Here is a 16,307-nt window from a genome sequence, read left to right as displayed (position 1 = left end):
ATCAAAAATCTGAACAACTCACAACTCTGCCGCCTGCCACCAAAGTCTCCACCTGTCCACCGTCCAAGCTCTCAATAGCAGTACAGGATAGGAAATTTTCCTGTTTGCATTTTCGAATAATGATTCTCTGATCGCAGTGCGATAAAGATTTGAATATTATTATTTATATTTTAATCCAGTTAAATAACATCCGCGTTTTGTGCACAATTAAATTAAATTGTTATTATTCTCGCCCATTTCTGTCACGGTGAACGGAAAAACAAGGCGAGATTTCTGTAGCGGTGTGCGCTAGCGACGCCCACGCCACTCGGATTAAGGCTAAATTTGTTTTTACAAATAATAATTTATTTGTTTATTACTTTATCAGCTCCCCCTTTTAGAGAATTTTACATATGAATGATAAAAATTATATACTATTACAGTACATATTTATTATACACTACTAAACTGTCTCAGTAACAATCTTTTGTATTTGTTAAGTGATAAATTAAAGATGTCCACTAACTCGGTATAATTATTTCCCTCCATAAGTATTCTGGGCAATGAGGAATGCATATGGTAGTTAGTACCAGCATTTCTGCACTGAAAAAATCCAGACTTCTAATAATACCGTGGAATCCGAAAGCTTATCAATGCAAGCAATTCTGCACTATTAAATGCGTCATTTATAATTTTATAAAAATACCAAATCAGTGAAAATCCTTCTGTCAGATAAATTAAGCATATTTATTTAGTTTAAAAGAGTGTCGTAGTTCAACAAAATTACTGGACTACCCATTTTAAAACTTAGAAAACGTAAAAAAATATCTTGTATTATTTCAATAGCTTGCACATGAATATTATAATGTGGGTTCCAGACGGGAGAATTGTACTCAAGTTGACTTGTAACAAAGGCAAAATGTAACAGTTAAATACACTTAATGTTGTCGAAATTTCTCTAAAACTCTGAACCTGGTAAAATATAGGTTTCAGGGTCCAGATAAAATTGACGAAATCAGTCAAATGATACCAATTTTAATATTACATCTAGGCTGTTAGTTAAATATCATTTTTCTATTTAATATGGTTTTTTCAGTCGCCTTAGTTGGCCTTGGTTGTTGACGTAGCAAAGTCAAGAAAAAATATATTCTCTCATTATAAGTTCAAAACACGAAGGTTAAATGATATTAATCAATTTATTTATTCGTTTCGCAAAGGACATCAACACTTGACTCCATATATTTTTACAATGTGTTTTTAATTATAGATCCTAATATTATCATATACATAGATTTGGATAGATTGAGTTCGTTATTCATAGGCAATTGACATCTCAACCCCAACAAGTTCTGGTTTCAAATTCGCCTGGGAAAAAACATTAATCATTAGACACAAAGCTTGGCTTTTCTTTATTTAATTTTAGCAAAAAAAGTCGCCCTTTTTATTAAATACGTATCTATTTGAATTTAACCATTGTTTTCGGCAATGACATTAACCCACTTCCCGACATAAGACCGAGCTGAAATTCTGCAAATAGACTCGTTATCGATGACAATACATTTTATTAATTGGCAATCGGTGCCATTTATATATAAACACGCGAAGATATAGGCAAGATATTACAGCAGTTAATATACGAAATACATGTCAGTCCCACCCGATCGGCATTTGGCTTGTTTGGTAGAGTTGTTGACTCCAGTTCTTGGGTAGGAAGGTTCAATACAGTCAAGCCATTTTTTTTTCAAGTTTAAGAGACATTTTGAAATAGATGTATTATGGTAAAGAAAACCTTTCGCGGACTATGGACTTGTTGCTGAAAACTAATTCCTGATTACTTTCTATCTCTCTAAATTCCTTCTATTACCCTCGTACAAGTAAGTGAAAATCTCTTACATTCAATTTCTTTGTAAGGTATTACAGAGTACTTACATAAGCGGCCACCGTAATCCGTAGTGTTATTTTAGCGTTTTTGTTTACAGTTCGCTCAGAGCAGCATCAAGACGGGTTATGGCGCTTTAACGAAGCACTTACTAATTTTTAATTGATGGGATCAATGAAGTTTATGCTCCTCTTTGTTAACGACTTCCCAACCTATTTTTTCACCGATAGTCTCCTTTCACTCTAATTATTAATTATTATACATATTTTCCACAAGTAGTCTTCTTGTACTCTACATAATTATTAATTATTATACGAGTACATATTTTCACCGATAGTCTCCTTTCACTTAAATTATTAATTATTATACATATTTTAATTACTATACACATTAACCGATAGACTCCTTTCACTCTAAATTATTAATTATTCTACATATTTTTCACCGATAATCTCATTTCACTCTAATTATCAATTATTATATATATTTTTCCCTCACAACTATAATTTTCTTTCCATTTTCTTATTTAACTCAAGGTTGTTTCTTTTTTCAATCACTGGAAAAAATGATGACGTAGTTCAGGAAAATGTTATTGGAATTTTAGTAGGAGGTTTATTTAGGCTTGGATTCAAAATTAACGTCTAAACTTCGAACCACGTATTTTTTTGTTGTTGTCGTTATAACTAAGTAAAACGTAAAAAGTAACTGCTTTTTTGATGTTGATATTTGAATTATGAAAAATGTAACTGCTGTAATTTTCCGTAATTGATTTTTTTTGATTTCTTCGAAAATTCATTAATTTGGCATTTTTTTACGAATTAACGATTTATAACTACGAAACAGCATTAAGTTGTCAGCAATTCCGCTATTGCACGCTATCGTCTTAATCTTGCAAATAAAAACACACAGTGGTGGTAATCAAACTATTAATCGAACCAATAGAGGAAGCCACAAGCAAAAAATGTGTATATTCTTAAAGTGACGTATATTGCCACGAATATAGGTAATAGGCATACAAATCGTTTGGCAAATGGATCTAGAAACTCTCTATTTCAAGCCCAAATGTGGTTTTTATTTAGTTTGTGAATAATTTTATTAGAAAGTAAAAGAAAATAATAAAGGAAAATGATTTCAGATAATTTTAGCTAAAGTATTCCCTAGTTGTACCCTACTTTGTTGTTTCTTAGTTTTTTAACACTTTTTCAAATTAAAATATATATTAAGTAGTTCACAATTTTATTTAAATTCTACTTAAGCGAAACGATTGTAATATCTTCAATTTATCAAAAGCTTATTTTTTGGTATTCATAATGTAAACCTATTCGTAGTACAGATTAATCTAAATAGTGGTTTTAAGAAGCTTGGCGGTGCACAGTTATTCGTTCGTAATAAACTTTGATATGTAACAATATGTACCTACCTATGAAAGGAACACCCTTACCACTCGAGTGTAGATAGTTATCACTTCATAGTCAATATAGATTTTCCCCCAATGAGCACTACTAAACTCATAAAAAAATATTTTAGTTCATAGAAATATGTTAAAATTCATTGTTCACACTTATGTTTGTTTTTTCATTTTATTACACTGTATTTTATAACTGTTCCAATGTAACGAAACATTTAAATAAATAAAAAAAAATTACCAATTTAAGTGTTACTGTAGTATATTTCAATAGACCCCTGTTTTTACTGTTTCTGTGCTGTGCAGAGGCGGACTAAGGGTTGAACAAAATAGCCACCTTTCACACCACGCGATATATAAAAAAATATCTCCAATAAATACGTGTTTAGGTCTTAGCGGAACTTTGGCAGAGGGTTTTGCTAAGATAAAACAAAAAGGGGTGCCCCGGGTACCTACTAATTAATCAGTTCCTGATATTGTTAGTAACACGATCGTAATATTGACAAACCAGCAATTGATGACGTAAATCCATTACGGACAGAGTTACAAGTTACAAGTACGTATTTATGTACTTACTACTTATCCGTTTGCTCGTATCTGCTATCTATCCGTACAATCTACATCTACAATCCATTAGCAACCGACTAATGTTACTGTTATGTCTGTTATGCAGGGCGAAGTAAGCATCGGAAGGTCTCAAATTATGACGGTTGGTAAATATGTGCTCCGGTGATGATGTTATTATTATTAAATACATCTATTTGAATTTTTCGTGAACGAATGCAAATCTTGGAAGTGGAAATTAGCAAACTTCATGGAAATATACGCATTTCAAGGAAATTCGATCTTATCCAATCGGGATTTGGCTCTGTTGGCAGAGGAGTCGACTAAAGTTCCTGTGTTCAATCCTCACCCAGTCAAACTATTTTTATTTAGTTTTAAAAGGCATTTGAAAATAGATGTATTGTAGTAAAACAAACGTTGTTTTTTACGGGTTATTTTTTTTAAAAATTTAGGGTTTAGTTTCGTTTTGCCCAATCACAATATCGACGGTAAAAAAGTGGACACGTCTAACCTTCAAAACTCAGGATATAAATCCTAGAAACATATTGACTAGTTTCTAATTTGTACATAGTTTCTTGTTAACACTCTTTTTCCAACGCAGATCTGCAGAATCTTACAATGGTTTCACAAGCACCGTTGGGTTCTCTAATTTATTGTTCTTATCTAATCTATTTTCTAGTTTAGGCTCAGTGACTGATAATATAATTATTAGGCTTCTTCGATTTGGATTAGACACATAATTTTTTAAAGACTATACAACCATATCTAACCATTGGTCAGATTTCACACTGACACTATGAACTCAACAACAAGTTCTGGGTATCAACCTAAACCTACAACGCTTAGATGAATGAAAAGAGAAGATAGGTTTCCAAGATAACGCGTGTGGTTGCACTAAACCAGGTCCAATGGACATACTTGAGATTTACTGCGTTTAATATCATACACAAGTTCGTTCGTCAGACAAGCCGTCACCAGCTGCTAAGTCGGTCTGGGCTCTCTTTTGTCAAGAAACGCCTTCCTGTGCTTTTGAGAGGTGCAAAAATCATTCTCAGGTAAAACATCTTTTTATGTGACACCTCATAAGAGCGCCCCTGTGTGTACAGTGTTAAAGCAGGGGAACTATGTCGCCACCCGGTTGGGCAGCGTTGCGAGGCGGGTTGACGTAGGGGCTGTAGGAAGGGATTTAGTAAAGTGGGTTTTAAAGAGGCTTTTGAAGAGAAAACGGATGGAGTTCATTTCCATTGGTAATACAAAAAAATTCATTATAATTTAAATAAATATAATTATTTAAGGCTTTGTCTACCCGAAATCGGCAAATGTTGAAATAAAATAAAGCAAGATATGGAACGCAGACACACATGGTGTAGGAAAGACAACCATAGTGACAGTACATCATATTTCTACAACGCTGCTTGCTGTCGGCTAGCGGGGGGCGGACTGTTCATAATACATATATTTCGTCCGTACGAACAAAGTATTGCTATCCCTTTCTCATGCGTTTCGTTGTTCGCTTGATACTAAAATCAAGAGATGGGCGCGTCGTTGTATTTCTATTTTATCCGCACACATATATTCTTTGAGTTGTCATCCTTTTCTTATTAGTTTCGTTTTAGCTATGAAAGATAAAACAAGGACGTGCTATATTTTTTGTTCGATTAGTATGACTAACCTGTCTTTGTACTTATTTAGTCTATGCTTTTAGAAACGACGAATCTCCAACCCTCGGAACGAAACCTGAAAGCTTTTAGAGAGCTATAGATTTCTTCCAAGCTTTCTAACTGTTGTAACTTGTGAATAGTGCCTATTTGTCAGCAGCTAAATACTACCATCAACTCTCGCATCCATCCCCCTAATTGAACGAGTAAGTAGAACGAGTACCGAGTCCTTGGGTTTACAAACATCCATCTTCTGGGAGCAAAGTGGCGACACAGCACATTGACCTTCTAACAGTTTGTAAGCAAATTAACTGGGAAGATCGCTGAGTGAATGTTAAATGTCAAAGTTCTAAAAACAAAGTTTTTCTCATACGCTTGCGTTATCTATACTAAATATGACATGGTAGTAGATAGAAGGTTTCCACCGAAAATAACTGAGGCATTATTTCTTGGAGATCGACAGATAGTTAGTCGATAACCCAACGGGTTGAAAATCTTGGATGTATAATTTTTTAAAGGTAGTTTCGCTTTATATTCCTTCTTTGTATTATCACAATCACTGAACCATGTGATTAGATTATTACGTAAAAGTATATATCGCTTCATTTTTTTATTACAAAGTAAAAGTCTTTCTTCCAATATAAGCTTAATACTTTTATTATTTGAGAATACCAATTTAAAAATCTTAAAAATTTTTGACACTTTGTTTTTGATTTGATATTTATCGTCACAATATTGGGAATTGATTTACAATAATGTGTTGGTCACAATTTTTATTTATTTTTTGAACATTTTTAGTACGTGTCATTATTAGTATTTTGATGTAAGATGGGTGGATTCTCAGTATTGCCCTGGCTTCACCCACGAATAATGAGCAGACGTTGATTAGGTTTACGGGCTACGTGATGCAAATAAATATGGAAAGTGGACATTTTGAAAAGTCGTTAAATTATTCAAAAGCAATGACATTAGTTGCGATTAATAGCTAAATAATTTTATTTTTCAAATGTAACAACATTTTGTTAATTTTAGTACACTTCTATTTTTGAATTTGGGTTAAAACATACGGATTGTGGCATAATTGTAGACGTCAAACTCTCGGCCTATTGTTATTGTTTACATACGGTTTCAATGGATACGGGCCGATTACAACCTTGCCACCACGTTATCGGCAAGCTCACAACGAATTTATCGGGTAAGTTAGTAACTTACACTAAGTATTTTTAGTAGGTTTGTGAATGGGAAAAAAGTTGTAATTTCAGAATGAGTTGTTGTAAGTTCTTTATCTTTTTTTTTTACTTCTACTATCATGTAGAATCACCTCCCGAAGTTAGTGCATTTTACCCCCGGACACCCAGTATTTAGCCGTAGGTGTACATAACTTAAGCTACGCCTGTAAACTAACCGCGTTAACAGCCTACGGACGTTTAAACTACGGAAGTTAAGTAATCCCTCGGGAGCCTCACTACTACGTTATAATAACTGCGATGGTGCCCGTGCTATGTTGTTTGCAGTGAAAATTTGCATTAAAGTGGAAAAGCAAAGCGCTTTGAGTTTCTACGAAAGCAACCAATTAAAAATCATAATTTCCCTCTTTTTTATGTGTGGAGAGAAATGTTTACATCCGCTATTCGATTACTGAAAAAAATGCAATTTTTAGTTCTAGCTCTGACTGTAACTCCGGAACTTTAATTTTCAAAATTGTGTTTATTATTTTGGAGAGTTGAAATAAGTACCTAATCTACGTATAATATAATATTTTGACAGAAATTTATTTTAATTTCCAATTTAAAAAATTGGATTCTGGTATAAACGTGGTGACAGATCTCACAGATCGTACCTAAATTATTGATTTCAAAACTTTTCCGATTAATACATTTTCTGTGTACCTACCTGAAATTATAATGCACTTGTAGTTGGTTACTACCCGACTTGGCCAAGTTTCAACACCCTGAAAGTAGGTGCGTTAACGTTTCGCTAACGAGTATTTCGATTTCACCAATTAAAAGCCCATTGAATATGATGACGTCACTTGACACACCACATAAACTCCCATGGACTCCTACGACAATACCACAAACTTCGATTAGTCGTGGGTGGTACTTTATACAGTACCTACCCTACCTACTACAGTAGGCGTATCGGTCACGCTCTAACTCTAAAATCTAAACTAAGAACCGTTTCATCCCATTGTTTGTCGACCCATATTTAAGCGTTTCTGGAGTTTATCGCAGTGAATACATTATTGTGAATTAGGTTTTTATTAACCTCTAAAGACTAGAGACTGTGGATTTTGCATTGTATTTTTCAGCGAACTGTCAAATGCGAATTGCGTTGAACATATTTTCGCATTACGTTCGATTCCACATTAATTCGATGTTTTTTAACGTATTTGAAAATAAAATACCGTTTTTGAAAGAATATAACTTTTTCATATTCTAGTATTACAAAACGACATATTATGCAATTAAAAATACACAAACAATTGCACGCAAACATATGTAAAGAATTTATGTAGCTTACCGATGGTTTTTATCGTGTAAACTGCAATTACCACTTTACACGAAACTAAAAGAATATATTTAATAAGACGAAGGGTAGGTTATTATAAATCTTATTATCACTTCACTTTTTTTACAAATAAATATTTATTGAAGTTTTTGCAAACCGTAACAAATATTTTTCAAATAAATGTTCAAATTTTTAGGCAGCATCTATTGTAAACTTTTTAATGCAAATACAAAGCGAGGTGTTATATCTTTTTAACACTGTTTAAGTAATTTATCTCACCCCTATACAAAATGAGCATAACTTTTAAGAGTCCATCTCAGGCTGCAATAATAAAAGTAAATAATATTATTTATGTATTTGTGCTCTCCCTTTGCAGTCATCTCTTATCAGTAAGTCAGTCAACCGTTTCAATTCGTGTGATGTTTTATTATTATTGGACAATTGTCCTTAACCCCTCCAGCATTAAAGTGTCATATATGACCGGGCGTCCATATTTTTGAATTTTTATCTTTTTTTTCTACGATGTATATAGTGCACTTGAAATACACAGAAAATAATGCAACAGAACAAATGTGATGAAAGTACTGAATAATAAATTAACATAAAATGTTTATTTTTTTTTTTACTTTGCAAACGTTACTTTTCAAGACATATGTTGAGATTGGTAAACTTGAAACCCACAAAAATACCTTTAAAAAACGAAGTAAATTAATCGAATTATTTATTCGCTTAAAAAATTGAAGGATAGTAAACGATGGTTAACAATAAAATATTAGATTTAATTATTATTATAATCCAAAAACCTTTAATTAACCTTACATTAACTTTAAAATACCCTTAGCCATTTGGATTTTTTTTTTCGATAGGGATCTTTCAATTCCAATAACAAGCGTCCCTGTCTTTGCTCGGGCTTTACGCAAAGTTTTTTTAAACCAGATTTAGACTGTAATTTTCGTCTTATTTTGGTTCATGTGCAAAATTTCGTCAAGAAGTGTCAAAATTCAGCATTTTTTCGTTTTAGAGGTAGATTGTGCGAAATGTCATCAACCTTGGACTAAAACTATAGATTTATGTAAAAAAATAAACCCACCAACAGACACTTCTTTATAAGTATATATTTTAGTGAAAGTAAAACGTTTGTTCGTACAAATAACATAAATTTAATCCTTTTACCACAACATTGTAATTTAGTTAGCACACATTTTTTTGTAAATAAACAGATCAATGCAGTATGCTAATTACTTCCAGAAACATCGTAGACACCGCATTAAAGGTATGTAATACATATAACTATGTATTATATACCTTTAACTTGTGATTGCTCAGTTTGTTTGGCGATAGCGCCACTATCATAGCGGCCGTGAGTTTATTCCAGTGCCCATGGGATTTTCCATAGCGACAACCCGCATTCTCGTATCACATTAGCTTGAACTGTTACAGTAAGTACAATGATGATAATGTACTGTTTATGTGTCATTCCACAATCATCTGCAACCATTTTGTCCCTGAAGTGACTTGTCGAAAGTATTAGTCATTGTCATTACCGTGTTATGCGTTATCACATCATTGTGCCCCTTATCGAAAAATTAATAATATTACTAACTAATATATTCGTGAGCAGGGTTTCCATATAATTATTTTTGTAACGCCAATTCACCATTTTAATTATTTTGATTTATTTTATTTATGAGTGGTTTATTTTCATTACATTTTTTTTATTTTATTTGTGAATACTTTATTTATTTTATTTTTAAACAGAAAGACAATATTTGAAAATTTTCTAGTATTACCACAGTAAGCGGGAAATTAATGTTGCTTGTGTTGTGATGGAGGACTTAGCCAGCCGAGGAATTGAACACGCTACGCCTGGGTGGTACTCAAATGCGATGTCAACTCAGCCACCGATAAAATACATAAATTTAACCAGGTCGTGGTTTCAATTATTTCTATCCACGTCTTCTATAATTTCGTAATTGTATGCTTATGCTGATGGTATTAGGAGTTTTTCAAATATTGCCTGGCTATTTGTAACCCGGAAATGTTTGAAAAAAATCTCAGAAAAAAGTTGGCCTTCCTACGTTTGACCTCAATTTATATATTACACATTTTTTATATATATTTTTTATTTATACTACTTGATAACCCTAACTAAAAAAATATATATCTGTCTGTCACCCAGGTAACTGCGATTATTGCCCAAGGGGAATTAGGTGCATGCAGAGAACGTAAAGCGAGATGAAAACATAGATAATCAGTATTATCACGTATCAAAATACACAATACAACACACACACACACACACACACACACACACACACACACACACACACACACATATAATATAACACAATATTAATGATGTCTGATTTACGATACCTCATTAGATAACTACTTTTCACACTAACAGCTTTATGTCTGAAGGTTACCTCATTGTCTTATTACATCATTTACCCGAATGGTAGGGAATTATTTCAACGTTTGTATTAATATAATAATAATTATATTGCTGTGTAGTATATAACCTTTAATGATCTAAGCGTCTATCCAAATGCGTATTTCCGTGATCTTGAACGCATAATTCGATAGTAATTGTCACATTTTAGAATTGACAAAATAATAATAATAAGAATTTATTCCAGAATGCATGCAGGGGTAGTGCAATGCAATATATTCCATATTTGAAATAATATACATAATAAGTAATAAAAATAATAATAAGGTAGGTAATAACATAGGTGAATCCGACAGGCACAAAAAAGCGGAATTTAAGTGAAAAAAGATAAAATATAAACACAAAAATGAGTGTGAACTTCCGTTTATGGGGGATATTTGCACATCTCCCGTCTCCAGAGGGCCATCAGAGGGGACTCCATCCAGGCAACCATGGCAGTGATGATTTTGTTACTTAACCCTTAAATGCATAATTTATTAAATTTTCTGGAAAAAAATATATTTTGTAGATATTTACATGCAAATGCAAGGAAATATAAAGAATTTATTTTATTTGTAATTTTTTAGTGATATTTGATTAAAAAAAATTGTTGCAAATTTACAACACCATGTATTTAATAAAAAATAATATGAACAATTTACGTATGAAAAAAAAAATAAAAAACCTAAAAAAAATTCTCAAAACTAATAAGTGTACCGGAAAAATACGAGTTATTACATATAAGTATTGTATTATTGTATCTACTTACCTAAGAAAATCAAAATAATAACAGCAAAACAAAACTGTAATTCTAACCTCCAACCAATTTTCGAGAATCTTCACTTTGTTGAAGAAAAAGTGACATTTGACATTCGCGAAAGAAAAAAAAGGTGATGCCACTCGATAAAATATATTACCGTGAACTTGATAATTCTAAAACGGCATGCATTAAGTATACACCAAAGAGTTAAAGGTGGTTTGAACGGTATGTTGCAGTTTTACAACAGTATGCATTTAAGGGTTTTGGCGTAGTCTCCGCCATAAGCTTCCCATGTGATGGCGGAGAAGCGCTCTGAAAGAATGTACTCGTCCCTCCAGAAACATTTGCGTGGCGCTGCAATATCTCGGTAGGCGGAATAGTTGGCGATAAACATTATTGTAAGCGACTTTTAGCTTATGCCATTGGGATGCATAATTTTATAGTTTAAATAATGTAAAAGCCCCTTAATGCGCTTTAATAATAATAATGATATAATTGCATTTATATAGCGAAGTTTCTTTTCATTTCACTTGAAGTGTGCTTTACTATAACAAACTTAAAAATAGTAATTTAGTATTAGTGGTCATGTTCTTAAAATTATTCCTACAGCACGCCTTACCCAAATACAGGTAAAATAACTGTTAGCGTTAATAATTAATGACCTTTACTGTTAATATTTATAGTATATTTTTTATGTATATTTTTTAATAATAATAATATACGATATCCGGAAAAAAATTATACAAACTGGAAACTGGTAAATCTACATCACATAGAGAACCTAAATTGAAAACTATTTAGTTGTAAAATGGGGGTCTCATATGTAAAGATTGAGCATTTCGGTTTTAAAAAAAATATAATTTTTTCGGCAACTGAAGGGTTAAATAACTTTTTAAAAGACGTTAATACAGATTATATTAACCCCCTGGCCGCCGATCCTTCTTGACCTCTAAACACTCTGAGTACTCGATTTGCTCGAAAATGAAATATCAAATAAAAAAGTACCACATAATCCATTCCAAATGTTATGTATATTCATAAGTTTGGGGTTTTAGGGCTTTTTGGGCTGCTTTATACAGGTTACAGATATTTTAAAGTTGCTTTCGATAAAATCAATCTTATTTTACGATTCGCGACTTTCAGTGAAAACATTATCTATTGATATTGCATGCCTCAGTTTAACGTCATCTTTTCCTACCTCTTAGGACTTATTACGTAACGCTGTGTGCCTAATAATGTGATGTAGATGAAGAACGAATCCAGCATTCATTTTAACTAAGTAGTCAATGCCACTCACACGTCATGATACACTGGGATCACTCAAAGGTCACACAAAAATACCCTTTATCTGACTTCCTTATCCCTATCGATCCTTGAAACCTTCCCTTCCCCCTTGGCTTAATATACTCGGTAGGAAGGGCGGCAGGTTAGTAGGGCGGCAAACTGTAGGGCGGCGGGAGGTAAGACGGTGGATCCAGGAGGGCTGCCAAGATAAGACACTACGCTTTAATGATGCCCCTCGCAGAATTTCGAATGTCCGTTTAGAAGAATATTCAAGTGAATTTTCTTCAAACCGCGGAGGAATGCAGTTACTATATTTTATCTGCAGGTGGTTCTGAAAGTTTATTTGTGCAGCTTTATATAGTGTTTATTTGTAATTAAACACATGTATTCAGGGTGTTAAGTGACGTACTTGACTTACAACCAGTGATTCCTGACATTATTTGGAGTAAAAAATGCAGCCAAGTAATAATCCAACCCATCACATCGACCCCAGCTGTCCAATTTTTACTGATTTTCTATGTTTTTGTAGAAAAAATAAAAATAGTTAGCCAGTTCAATATGGCTTGTTATATTCACCATTGAAAAGAGATATAGTATTAGTTGTGTTATGTTCATCAATAACCATTTTGTGCATATTACCTAGCCAGCAGCAAAACAATAAAACACACCTACTTAGGTTTGGTCCAATGTTATATAAATTGGACAAACTCATGTTTTTGTTTGTGAATACCACACGAAAGTCCCAACAAGTGGTGGGAGGTAAAATAGATAGGGATGAGGAAGGTGGGAAGTGCTTGGCTACTAAGATCTGGTCACAAAACACGGCTTATTGTTCACACTTTACAAATATTAGGCAAAAAAGTCCCGATAAACTACTTTTTAGCAGTTTGTCTAACGGGTTATTTACATTATAAACATTATTATAGTGAGTTTTCAGTAACAATGGCTAACGTCACATTGAGCAATTAAAATATGTTATTCACCAGGGAGATACTGAGAGTATCTACAACGTGTTAAAAAAAGTTTTTTTTAAAAATAAGTTGAGATAATGCGCTTTCTTCGTATTATTCTAGATTCTAGTCTGAAAACCATACAATTTTTCACGTTATTAATTTACATTAATTTTAACAACCTTAAAATGTGAAGTATGTATTTGCTTTTCATTCAAATCTTTCGCTGGACTGATTCATTCGGTGACTTGTTGGAGGAATGTTCGTACTCGCTCCAAGAGACTTGAAAATAATTGATTCCCACGAGGATTGAGAATTTTCTGTAAAATTGGATTTATTCCAAGCTAATTATTTTTGACCAAACTTAAATTGGAAATTCATGTTTTATCACATTTGACTTTTCTAATGTTGGCTTAACTACAACTTTTTTTATGAGGAATTCACTTTTAGACAAATGTTGTCATATTTTGAAACATTGGCTGCCACGTTGAATATGAATTCATTAAGAATCTACTCTCAAATAAATACGTACTTCGTATCAGACATTGAGCCACCACGGCTTATCCAAATTTAAAGAGCAAATCTCACCAATTAAACAAAGGATGTAATATGTGCAGATAATAGATAATAATAAACAAGCATTATTAGAAACATTAAATCTGGTGGTCTAAAACATATACAACAATAATCTAAAGCTTCTTATACCAAGGTACTAAATTCTACAGCAAAATCCCATTCTCCTTAAAAAATAAAAGCTTTTAAAACTCAAATAAAAAAACAGGATACACAACATAGGGAGATCTGAAATAGAAAACATAAATACAGACTGAAACAGAAACCATCCAACTGCACTAAGAACATTACGTAATAATATAATATACTGGTGAACCCCGCAATGCTTCGCTAATTCTTATGTCTTTCGCGGGCGTCTTCGACTTCTTCCACTATCCACTTACTGTATACTACAATTTTACTATAAAAAAACTACATTACATCGATTAATTCAACTCCGTATCTCATTCTGGTGCAGAGAAGTATTCATCGGGCGTCCTCGACATCTTTTACAATTCAAACCATTTTATAAATACTCCTGGTACTAATAAAAACTATTATGATATCGGTCAACCATTTTGCGAGTTTTCGAAGAATTTTTATATATTTAGATTATTCATTAAGCAACCTTATATTATTCAAATTATTTTCGAAAATGTAAATGAAGTCTTCAGCACCGGAGATTCCAATGAGGATATTATTATCTCAAGCGGTGACCAAAAATAAATATTTAAAAAAAATATTAGAGGAGATGTACCGAATATGGCATACGTCCCTAATATGAGATGGTCATGTTTCTCAAAATGTATGCGAGAACAGCTTCTATAACCCAGCGTTCCCTATTCCCCACCGAACGATCTTGAACATGTCGGTACTCGTTCGGACGCCGGCCACAACACACGCGCCTGAGAGAGTGATCAAGTTTTTGTGCCACACCGGTATAATATTTATGTAAGTTTCACTTTATTCTTTCTCAAAAGATTTTCTCCACAAAATTGACAATCTTTCACTGATCGACCAAATAATTATTTAAATTTTATGTTTTAAAAATGTTTTGAAGTTAAATTCAAGTAGATTTTGTTCTATAAATATATTTGTTTGAATTGATCTTGTTCCAAATATGGGATTTTTGATGTCCCTAATATGGAATACTATCTCATATTAGGAACAGTGTTTCCAATATGGAATTCTAGTAGAACTAAATTTCTTTTTTGATATTCCAGGTTTATCTATTTTGGCCTACACTAACCTCAAAATGTCGAAGACAAAACAGCGGAAGACGTGGGATAAAGAAAAAATGCTTAAGGCTATGGAAGCTGTAAAGACGAAGACCATGGGTTATCGAAAGCCGCTATTCTTTACGAGGTTCCTCGAAGCACTTTATTCAGATTATGCAAGCCGAGCGCTGAAGAAGATGCTGTTGAAGCTGCGCTGGGACGAAAGTCAGTCTTGGGACCAGTTTTAGAGGGACAGTTGCGGGATTACCTATTAGAAATGGAAAAACGGTATTACGGACTGACAAGGAAAGATATCAAAAGACTTGCATATCAACTAGCAGTTTGCAATAATCTACAGCACCCATTTAAAAACGAAACAGCTGGGAGAAAATGGTTAAAAGGATATTTAAATCGCCACAAGGAAATTATTTCTCTTCGTAAGCCAACAGGCACATCGTTTGCTCGCGTTAAGCGTTAAGGGATTTACTGAAAATAATGTTCGTTCATTTTTCGACCTTTTAGAGAAGGAATATGAGAAGAAATCCTTTCCCCCATACCGAATTTATAACGTCGACGAATCAGGCCTATCGGTGGTGCAGTCCAAACTTCCAAAAGTTGTAGCTATGAGGGGGAAAAAACAAGTCGGTGCCATCACCTCTGCGGAAAGAGGATCACTTATAACGATTTGTCTCAGCATGAATGCCGCCGGAGATTTCGTTCCGCCAATGATAATCTTTCCCCGGAAAAAAATGAACGCTTTACTTATGAAAGGAGCACCGGCAGGATCCATCGGAGGATGTCATCCATCAGGGTGGATCCAAACAGAACTATTTACGGACTGGTTCCAGCACTTCATCGAACATACGAAACCAACTGAGGAAAATCCGATTCTGTTAATCCTTGATGGACATTATAGTCACACACGCAACATTGATCTTATAGATAAAGCTCGAGAGAATCATGTCACCATTCTGTGCATACCTCCACATTCTACCCACAAATTGCAGCCCCTCGACAAGACAGTGATGGGAGCTTTAAAGACGTATTACAGTGAAGAAATTCGGCAATAGCTTCTGATGAATCAGAGGCCTTTGTCAGTCTTTGATATCGTGGAACT

The 16,307-nt window shown here is 33.5% G+C and overlaps 1 protein-coding gene across 4 annotated transcripts in view; it reads left to right on the top strand.

Moving 5' to 3' along the window:
- Positions 1-16,307, top strand: part of LOC149419970 (monocarboxylate transporter 14) — a 174,579-nt gene that overhangs the window by 112,672 nt on the left and 45,600 nt on the right. The gene's annotated exons all lie outside the window — the stretch shown is intronic.

The sequence above is a fragment of the Hesperophylax consimilis genome, chromosome 11 (genome assembly GCF_061612785.1).
Source record: "Hesperophylax consimilis isolate HC1 chromosome 11, BYU_Hcon_1.0, whole genome shotgun sequence".
Lineage (NCBI taxonomy): Eukaryota > Metazoa > Arthropoda > Insecta > Trichoptera > Limnephilidae > Hesperophylax > Hesperophylax consimilis.
The sequence above is the reverse complement of the archived record's forward strand: the minus strand, read 5'-3'. Positions and strand labels throughout refer to the sequence as shown.